The sequence below is a fragment of the Lactuca sativa genome, chromosome 9 (genome assembly GCF_002870075.4).
Source record: "Lactuca sativa cultivar Salinas chromosome 9, Lsat_Salinas_v11, whole genome shotgun sequence".
NCBI classification, from domain to species: Eukaryota; Viridiplantae; Streptophyta; class Magnoliopsida; order Asterales; family Asteraceae; genus Lactuca; species Lactuca sativa.
Window position 1 is genome coordinate 97,931,921 of NC_056631.2, and position 11,268 is coordinate 97,943,188.

The following is an 11,268-nucleotide window of genomic DNA, read 5'->3' on the forward strand; positions in this document are numbered from 1 at the left end:
AAACGGGTCAAGCACACATCGGATCTCACTGATACCCGAACCGAAAAGATATGAATGTTCTTGAGACTTTTGATTAAGTGAGCTGCAACCCACTATTAACACAACATGACAACTCCAGTCCCTCCTGCAGAATATCTTAACATAACAAACTTCTAATAAATTACATAACAACCCTTGAAACAAAATTTGTTTACAAGAATAGAAATAAAGTATAAAGGGATATTTTAGTTAATGATAATTTTGAAGATTTAACATTCTCAACAAATACTATGATAAACCTCTTAAACAACCCAGTTATAAACATGTGTGTAGATATTAAACATGAAAAGGAAATGCTCGGGAGATTTTTAGTCTTGGAGAATAAAGAAACTTAAGAGGGTATTTGATATTTGTTAGGATATTTATATCTTGATGGACTGTGATTCCTTTCAACAACTAATATTCACACTCTATTCACGCAATTATTATTGTTAGGATTGTTTGTTTTATGCAAGCCCGGTCCAAATGGTAGGCAACATGGGTGACCGCCCAGGGCCCATCTTTCACATGGGACCATAATTTTAATTTCAAGTTACACCTGGTATTGTTTAATCATTGTTATTTGTTCAAGAAAAATAGTGTAATTAGCCCTAAAGTATCAGATGTTTTATTGTGTTGTGCGACATGAATTTTATCCATTTTGCAGAATTGGATCAACACGAAGATTAAGAAATGAAGAAGAAAGGCAATGTGTCGAAACGCGAAAATTAAAACAAAAAAGGGAGTTGTTAAAAAAGAAATGATATGAAATGGGAAATCAAATCGTGCCTTATTAGTCTATGGAAGAAACTATTCATCCTTTTAAAGGTTGCCCATCCATATGGTCCCAATAGAAAGAAATGAATGACGTTTGTTTATATGTCTTGAATCATGCACAAAATTCTCACATATCAGTTCCTAGAACCTCACTAGTGTTGTCCATCTCGAAAAAATGTATGATTTTTGTTTTTGAGAGTTGTTCGTCCCTAAGGTCATAATGGAAAAAAATGTAATTTGACTCAATTTGGGTTTTATAATTTTGTTGTTTTGAAATTAGAATATGCATTTATTTGGAATTATGAAATTTTAAAATGTGAATTGATTTTATCTTTAATGTGAATGACAACATAACTAGTGTTGGGTTATGGATTATTTTTTTTATTAAAAATGTGAATTGGTTTTGATGTTTATCTAGAATTGGTTTTAATTTTAATGGTCAATTTTTTTTAATAATCATCGTATAAATGAAAATGTACTATTATGAATTGTGAAATTGTTTTTTTTATGACTAAATTAGACAAATTGACTGACAGTTTAACATAGTTGCAACTCTACAAAAAATGCACAACCATTTGATTTGTTTGTATTATTTCATAGTTTAGGATTTTATATATATATATATATATATATATATATATATATATATATATATATATATATATATATATATATATATATATATATATATATATATATATATATATACTATCTTATAAAAGAAATCCTACTATTTCTAAAAATAGATTGAATATAATAATATCATTTTTTTAAGACGTCCAAATTGTTAAGCTTTATGTACAACTTACCATCAATATAATAATATTATAATTTAAGTCGTTCAAATGATTAAGCATATAATACAACTACTCACTGCATAAGTTTCCTTATTTCACTAAAGCTTTTGACCTAGCCCTAGATGAGTCGTATTGAATCCTCTAGAATCCAAATATCTCGGCAAAAATCGTACTGAACCCCAAAATTCCCAAATATTTAGCCCCCATCTCCTTATCGATCCAAATTTGCACCTATATGTGAAACCTTCTTCTGCATAACCAGGGTGTCTACGTCGACGCTTCCTCACCGACCTCACACTTGAGTTAATTGCTGGTAAGCTGCCTGCCTACTTCAACCTTCCTTCATACATACCTCATCGTGACGCTTTGCCGAGTCACCCTCTATTAACAGCTCTGGTCGCCACCTCCTGCTGTGTTTTTAAAGGTAATCTTTTTATATTGATTTCATTATATACAGACTTTCTCCTTCTTCTCTTTCTCTTCGATTTTTTTGCTACCTCTCTCGAGACTACTTTGGGCGAGTGATTTCGTCCTCAAATCGAAGCTATATGATTAGAGATTTTCTGTTTTGCTGTTTTCGTTTGCTGGATTATGGGTCAATCTTTACACAAAGTTCGATCTGTTCTCTCTCTCTCTCTCTCTCTCTCTCTCTCTCTCTCTCTCTCTCTCTCTCTCTCTCTCTCTCTCTCTCTCTCTCTCTCTCTCTCTCTCTCTCTCTCTGCGAAGTTACTTATTAATTTCTTTGTTATTTTTTTTGATGGTTTAGATTGCTATTATAGCCGAAGAAGGCATTCTCCACTACCAGATTATGCTATTGACTGTTTTAAAGATATGGGAAGAAACAACTAAAAACTTTAGGTTGACATATGCTGAGAAGATTTGAAGGTATTTGTTTTTTTTGTTCGATCACCCGTGCGTCTCGAACCCTAATTTTTCGTGAATCTTAATTTTCAGGTGAAGCATCCCTTGCTTTGTTTGAAGTGCTTCCTCCACCTCGGGATTGATCTGGGTTTGTAATCGATTACTTAGAGTTGGGGATAATGCTTTCAATTTTGGACGTACATAACCAAGCCCATCAGTGAGTGTCCTAAACAACGCGTTTTCTTCCGTTCCCTGTTAAAATACTGCACCTCACATGGTTTTTTTCTAATTTTTTTTTTATTAGGAATGGATTTTGTTGTTATTTCCATGAAGAAGGATAAACGAGAATTTGAGCCCTTTGCAGAAATAGATTCTCAATTCAAATAAGGTTACGAACATATGATTTGTTTTGTGAACTTACTTCTAACACATCATTAATTTCAGTCATATTCAGATGTGGACACATCATGCTTTCTTCAAAGCTAATATATGCTATGGGGAGATGATTTCTTTCTATCTTACCTATCAATCTCAGTTGGTTTATTATACTTCATCTATTCTTGGTGCAAATCAGTGGGAGTAAAGGTAAGTTTATACCTCTTTCCTTACTTTACAATTGCTTTCATCGTTATTTTTTAATTATTATTTAATGAACGTGATATTGCTTTCATGGTGCAAAAACCCAACCACTACCCCTCTCATTTGTATACTCTCACAACCACTGCGAACTCAAACATATATCAAGAACCGATTTCATATTTTATATTTTAATTTGGTATTTCTTGGAAACTGGAGGGAAATAATTTCTTCACCAATTTGTTCGATTTTGAGGAAGAAGTCGATTTGTAGGTATCTCTTTCTGAAGAAGAAGTTAATTTAATTTGCAGGTCCATCTCTCTTAAAGTTACCACACAAACCCCTTAATATACATGTGTGTGTGTGTGTTTTGATATTACAAGTCTATTGGTTGGCCCCTGTACTCCTCTACCATGGAAAATCATCACAAAAATGATTTATATGTTTGTCACAAAGGTAAAACAAACAACTGTTATTATTGATTAACTCTCTTAAATTTCTAAATTTTATAGATATTTGTCCATCACAGGATTATGTGTTTGTGATGATTATCTGATATGCAATGGTGAATGGAATTAGCCAGTGGAACTCATTCAATAAGTGCTTCACGTTTCTTCACGTTTAAACAACCTAGGTATGAGATATACTCTGCACTTTTCAGATGCATAAACTATAATTAAACTTGAATTTGTATATATGTGTGTTTATAAGAAAGATAAATTTGAATTAAATTTTTTGGTATGAAAAAATAAATTCTTATATACGAAAAAAAAAATACATTTGCAGTCACTATTATGCCTTAGTAAGAAAAAAAATCTTAAATAAGAAAAAAAAATGCACTCACTTTTATGCTTTGGCAAACAAGTATTTATAATTTATTTACAATAAGAATATATTTTCAAGCTTGAGTTGATCATGTTGTTCTATATCTTTTACAGGTAAATGTCAAGTATATTTTAGCCTCATTTGACTCAATTATTTTATAATTTATGCAGGTTACTCTAGATGAAGTGCAATTTTGTGTTGCCAACAAACTGTAACTTAAGAACAAAACAAGTTGAAACACTTTTTTTTCTCTAAAGTAGTAATCCCATGGTTGCATTGTTGTTCGTTAATAATTAACATTTGGTAATATTTAATTTGTAGGTGACAACTTGAATTGAAAGTCACCTTGATTTATGCTTTTAGAAAAAAAAAAATTGAAAAGGGAATTATTGTGTTTTTAATGCTATAATATCTTAAAACTTAAACCATGGGTGGAAACATCCAGAAAAAAAAAAATCGACTCTTTGATGAAAATGGGAATCATAAACAAATATTGAGACTAACAGAACTCTCAGATTGCTCAACTCTCCAGGTTCTTTTTCTCATTTTTACTAATCTTAAATCTAACCCTGAACGTTGAGTTTTCGAATCACCAAGATTAAAGAAAACTATTAAGATTTGATTTTAATCTATTCTTTTCTCTCTCAATGGATTGTTTGAAGTTATCCTCTAGAAAGACCAATTTGATTTTAAAAATATAATGGTTTAATATGAAAAATGCTTAAATGTTAAAAGAACATTGGATTTTATTTTCTTTGTAAAGCATCCAAACTCCGTTTCTGTTCGTTTTGTCACATTTACATCATTGTTTGGTTAATGGTTCAAATAGAGGTTTAATCTACATTGAGGGAATATAGTTTATGATTCTAACTTGGACAACATACAAAAGCCTTGATGGTGGTTAATACTTTTCTTAAATCTCAGTAATTTCGAAGTCAAGCGTTATAAATCCGAAAAATTTGCACAAAAGTGGAAAACCTGTTTGTTTGTTTTTTTTTTTTTTTGTTTTTTTTTTTTTTTTTTTTGCATATATTTGTTGTAATTTAGTCTTTTATATTTAACTTTTAAGTCTCTTTTTAGTTTCTTATGTGCTAATTTATTCTTAACCTATGTACATTCTTATTTTTTTTAACTCTTCTTATTCAACAGGTCTTGAGGGTATCTTGGAAGGTTTTGTAGTCATATAATGATAATTGATCACATGCTAGGTAGGGACAAAAAACTCTTTACTCTAACATTGTTTTTATTTTCTCAATGTTATCCTGTTTTTTGTTCCTATTTTATTTTCTTAACCTATGTACATTCTATTTTTTTTTAACTCTTCGGCAGTCCACCTTGCTACAAAAAGGGTTTAACCATTGGGCTTCACATAGAGTCAATGCACTCATTTTTTTTTGTCAAATCTAGCATCATGTAATTATGTAGGAGTCTGATCACTGTGATCACTGCCATTATTTTTTCTTTTAGGAAGTTTTATCTTTTATGCATAAGTTTTATGATTTGAAAGCAAAAAATCGAAATGTAATGTACTTTAGAGAATTTTATTTTCATAGCAATATACTTTTGTTTTTTTGTCAAATATAGGAACCTACTTCCATTTTATGTTTTTCCAATAGCAATGTACTAATTTTTTTGTCAAATATAACATCATGCTTTCATTTTCTATTTTGTCAAATATAGAAAAATGAAAGTAGAGTGCTACAAATGGGCATATAATCCAAAGTACATTGCTAATTTTCTTATGTTTGGTGTGCATGTGTGTCTGTATGCTGCGTAATGTGTGTGTGTGTGCTATTATGGATACATAATTGTAAGCATGTTGCTATTTATCTAGAAGGAAAAATAACCATAAGGGTAAATAAATAAATATCCTACCAAACTTATTCGCCTATAAAATGTTTTCAATTTTCTGTTGCACATTGCATCCGATTCACCAAGAGACTCATATACAATAAAAGGGTAGTAGCTCATGGAGACTCCATTGATGAAAAAAAATACCAAAAGACAAATCTACCCCATCTCCAGCATATGGCACACAACTTGCAAATGGAAAATGGTTGGGTTGATATAACATTTCTGGTTTTCGTCCGCACATAAGTACTCGCGATTGTTGTCTCACATATGATACTACAAACATATGTAAAGCCAATAACTACCACCTAGGATGAAAAGAAAATCAAGGGTTGTAGAAGTGTATAGGGATCTAATTGAAAAATACGATGTCGATATGGTTTTGTAATTTTTAATGACTAAAAAAAAGCATAAAAAATAACTTGTGGAAAAAACGCACAAAAATGTAATAATTTTCACTGATGAAAAGTGTCAAATTCACCAAACATTTGTGGCAAACACCTAATGAAAAAAACGGCAAAATGTAAAAGTTTTTATAGCAATGACGAAAAGTGCCAATGTCGCTATAGATGTAAAAGTTTTAATATTCATAAGGCATGGCTAACTTTAATATATAAGTATCAAAACACAAAAATATAAAAGTTTTCACTTCAATGATCGATAAAGTCAAATTCACTAAACATTTGTGGCAAAAACCTAAAGTCACAAAATGTACTATTCATAAGGCATGGCTAGGGACAAGTTGGGTTAACCTACTTGGCTAACAAGGTGTCTAACAAGGAGTTACTAACAAAGAGATCTTGGCTAACAAGGTGTCTAACAAGGTGTCATATACTAACCCACCGTTCTAAAAAAAAGTTAGGGGGATTGAATGTCGGGTTCTAATTCATAATAAATATTGATGATAAATAGATAATATATATGTTGAAATATAACTATTTGTCGCCCATCGAAAAATAAAATGGTTGTGCCGGAAAAACAAGAACCAAAATCGAAAGATAACTAATCCCCTCATCTCTCTCCCCACGTGTCTAATACTTAGGTTCCCTAATGTTTGGTTTTTAATTTATGTTTTGGAGTGAACTTGATGGTTTGATTTCCGAATGAAATTAAATAATCAATGACATGTTTCTTAAAAAGAAAATATCCGTTGAAAGGAAACTATTAATCTGAAATGGTGTGCCAAAAAAAAATCGTCGCATGAAAATATTACGCAAAAAAAATTATTGTCGAATGAAACTAATTGCCAAGAAACTATTTGTTACCGCCGCATTGCGCAGGTATACAACTAATATATATATATATATATATATATATATATATATATATATATATATATATATATATATATATATATATATATATATATATCCTATCTTAGCTTTTTTTCGCTTTCTTGATGTTCATTTATACTCTAGGCAGTTTATGCCACTTTCTACAAACTTTGTCGCCACGTGTTTGTCACGTATCTTCTTTACTGTTTCCTATCCAATCACATTTCCATTGGTGTGATTGTTTTCCAGTGGCTGCCTAGACCGACATTCGTTTGCACCAATAAATCCCTAAATCCTTTTGTCGTCTCTCTAACGCATCCACATCCAAGAAGAATCAGTTTTCCACCCCTCCCCCTTCTCTCTACTGTTATCCTTGAAAGCACACCGTCGATCGATTTTGCTCCTTCTACTACTATGTTCTTTCATCTTTCTTCTGTATCTTCTATTTTCCTTTCAGTTTGGGCTTTAGAAAAACGGCAGTCCTCGATGGCGGTAGTGTAGACGATCTAAGACAATTATAAGACGATTTTTGCAAGTATGTTTTATCGGCCCGCTTTTGATACAGAATTTCATCTTCAATTGATATCGGGCACGATTTTGCAGTTGGTGTAATTGCTTCGTTCTATGTTTGCATCGGCTGGCTGGGTTGGAGCCGATCTAATTTTGCATTGCCTGACTGGGTTGGATAAAGCTCCCCACCATCTATGTGAATGTGTTTATTTGTGTGTGTATTTATGGCTACGGTTGTGTATATGTGTATTTGTGTGTATTTATGTTTCTTTGCGTCTTTTCCAGTATTTATTATTATGATTCTCTCTTTTCTCCTTCTCTGCTATGTTCAGATCTTGAAGATGGTTTGTTATTTGCCATTAGCACTGCCTTCACCACTTACATGGCCTTCACTACTCATCTCCATTAATGAAGAATGATAGTTTATTTTGGACTTTTTGCAGATATAGTCCCAGGGATTTTTTTTTTACTAGGTATCAATTTGAAATCTATTGGGGTTTATTTAATTTATTATTTAGTTCCAAAGGGCCATAGATATGCCATACTAAATGCTTTAAGATGAGACCATATGTACAAACTTCCAACCTTATTTTTGTCACTTATTAGCTAAACAGAAAAATGTCATCATGCGCCCTACTAATTATTATGACATTTTTATGGTGTCGACAGAACAGATCTAGATGGGGAGCTTTACCCAGTTTAATGTGTCAGACAAATGAAGACAGATGAGGAACTACTTATGGTTTTTAGCTGGCGAGAGTTACGAATTTCAGTTTATTACCACCTGAGCATTGACAATATTTCATAGAAAGGGAACAGGATGCGCCTCTCATTGAAGTTGCTTTCCAAAGATGTTTACTTGAAGAGAAACTCCGTCATGAAACCCATCAACATATAGGTACTTACTATAGTTTGTAAAAAAGACGTAAATGCCCTCAACTGTCTCAATTTGGTTGTGTGTGTATAAGTCTTTGTTTATATTGCAAATCACCATACGAGTGACTTAGTTACTTCCCCCCCAAAAAAAAACTAGCTCACTGCTACTGCTAGAACCTATTTCATTTTTTCATTGCTATCCTTGACGAATGGTGGGTTGTCATTGTTTATTATTTCAATTATTTACAACCTTAAAACACCCAAGGTTACTTTGTTTCAAAGAAGCTTAGAAGATTGTTTAATGGCTTCCACCATAGATCATAACTTTCTCAAGCTCCAACTTTGAACTGCACAATAAGCCTGACTAACTTTATTCATTATTTTTATAAGATTTCATTGTATAGTAATATAATATACGTATATATAGACCTATTTGCAGATGGTATAGACAAGAAAAGGCTTTCAAAATACCAATATACAAAGTGCTTACAACTTGGAAATGGTACTGGTGTGGACAAGAAAGTAATAGCAGATGTCTCTGAAGGTTTAGAAAAACACAGGTAATATGGACTGTCACTGAAATTACTAAAAAGCCCTTCACTTGTGTATATTTAACGCTCTTATGTTTTCAATTAAACAGAAATTGTATATATTAACCAGTGTAATGATCTTTCCCAAAGACGATAATCTGAAAACTTTGAATCTGCATCGGGAGTTATCGATGAAGCTCTACAAATAAGCATCTGTTGGGTAAATTTCTCCGGATCAAAAGCAGACACCCTATTCATGTTCAGTAAAAAAAATTTAAAATCACTAAACCTAATGGTCAATTTGATCAAAACAAATTTAAATTAGTTATTTTTGGATGCTGACATCACTATTTTTTTCTCCTTTTTTGCTTTTTTTATAACAATAACCCGAATGATGTTTACAATATTGGTCTCATGTATCAGGTTCTTATGATTTAAGCATGAGAATGATAAGATATGAGGTTTGTAGCATTCTATTACTTAATAGCTTTATCATTTTTTTTTCATATTTTTCTCTTTAGGTTGTTATACGTAATGAGATGTGATTGCATGGTGCAGTGGACAGCAGCTATAGTAAGTCTAGATTATGACAACAATGTAGATAAAAGTTTTGGAGGAGAAGTAGTGGCTAGATGGTTAATAGTTCTTATTAGAAAAAGAAAGAAAATTTTGCTACATCATGGTTTTAATAAAAAAAAATATTTTTATCAATGCGGCTATTACAAACTGGAAAAAGATTCCTCGTTATTCAAACATAAGCTCAAAAACATTAGAGGAGGAACGGGCCATACATTCCAAGAATTTCCATGGCATCCACACATTCTATCTCATGGACCTTATCACACCCGATGATATAGGCCGTTTTTGGAAGACATACAATCAATGTAAGTTTTATCTACCTTTTTAGGAACCCAGAGTATTGGAACTACGCTGATGAATTATCTAATGCTCTATTTTTAGAGTTATTGATTTCTGACCGCATCATCATTTTTTACTTTCAATGAATCTAACATGCGATTTAAGATATTATGTAGGTTGACAAAAAAAATAACCAATTTCCAGTTCTGCCATTATTGATATGTGGTTATATCATCTTTTTTTTTTATCTGATGTTGTAAAAGAGTTAAATATTGAGATAATTGTACACTTCATATATCGAAAATTTTGAATGCACATATAGAAAGTGGTAATCCAATGTCAAATGATGTCTTTAATAGCACGTCAAATTAATTTATTTGAAAAAGTTTGATAAGAAAACATAAAGTTCAAGTGGTTAGACAACAAAATTGTACGACATATAAGGTCTTTTTTTGTAGTATGTTTTTTATTAAATAACAAAATTTCAATTATACCATCAGATTTGTACTTTTTTCATTATATAAAAATGAAAGATACAGGTTCCAAATTATGCTATCACCTATGTTGGGAATGGAGGATGTTGTCAAAACTATAGTCGGTAGAGCCCAGCCACATAACTAGGTTTGTAAAATTTTAATTTGCAAATTAGATAAAAATATTAACAACAAATTTCAATGTGATATCAATGTATAAATACTCGAATCGTTTACAATGATTTTTCAGTAAAGTTTTAACTTTTCTGAATTTTTTTTTCTGAGTTCGAAGAAGATGGTACCTACTGATTCTTCCTTTTTTATGAAGGGTATGGTAGCAGTAGAAAGGATGAAGAGGGTTAAGGCGGTGGTAAAAGAATTTGATGCTAGGTAAACGAATCCCACTTCATTTTGAAATGTATGCTTAGAATTGAATCTGTAATACTTCGCTTTTATTTCTTTTCATTTTTATAGATTTTGCCCCGGATACTAATATCAACTTGCCCTCAACCTGCCCTTTTGATCAGTTAAAGCCACAGTCACATGCAGATTGTTGAACTCAAATTCAATGGAACTGCAGGAACTTGCTTTTACTTCATCGTTATTTGTATTAGATAGGTTTGAGTGTTGTAATCGGTTATTTCTGCATTTAAGTTTAGTTAAATACAATAAATAGCAACCTATTTTCATAAATATGTCTATTGTTTCGTCCTCCTGTTGTAATATAATACTTCTACATTGATTCCAATCCACATGCACCATTCCGACCCACTCAACACCATTTCCGCGTCTAGTTGTTATTAATTCTATTTCTCATTTTGTTAGTTATGATAGTGAATGATAAACTGGGTTTGTCTTTTTATATTTTCATTTTAATTTGTTGCTATTTTTTTGTTTAAGTGTTGTTAAAGTGATTTTTGAAGTTTTAGTGAAATAAGTATAGAAAAATAACAACTCAAACAAATCATTCAATAAAGTGTTTTTATTTTGTTACTACTTACTATTTATATTTTTATACTGCTATTAACAATTTTTCATCTAA

At 31.4% G+C, this 11,268-nt stretch overlaps 1 long non-coding RNA gene across 10 annotated transcripts; it reads left to right on the top strand.

Moving 5' to 3' along the window:
- Nucleotides 1-7,222: 7,222 nt before the first annotated feature.
- LOC111895265 (uncharacterized) lies at nucleotides 7,223-10,941 on the top strand. Of its 10 annotated transcripts, XR_006187190.2 has the most exons (8): nucleotides 7,224-7,962; nucleotides 8,159-8,387; nucleotides 8,793-8,925; nucleotides 9,006-9,115; nucleotides 9,319-9,356; nucleotides 9,454-10,374; nucleotides 10,555-10,616; nucleotides 10,701-10,941. It is a non-coding gene; the product is annotated as an uncharacterized LOC111895265 (long non-coding RNA). The 10 variants fall into 10 exon arrangements; XR_006187191.2 differs by having other exon boundaries at nucleotides 9,006-9,779; nucleotides 10,287-10,374; XR_006187188.2 differs by having other exon boundaries at nucleotides 9,006-9,356.
- Nucleotides 10,942-11,268: the final 327 nt, after the last annotated feature.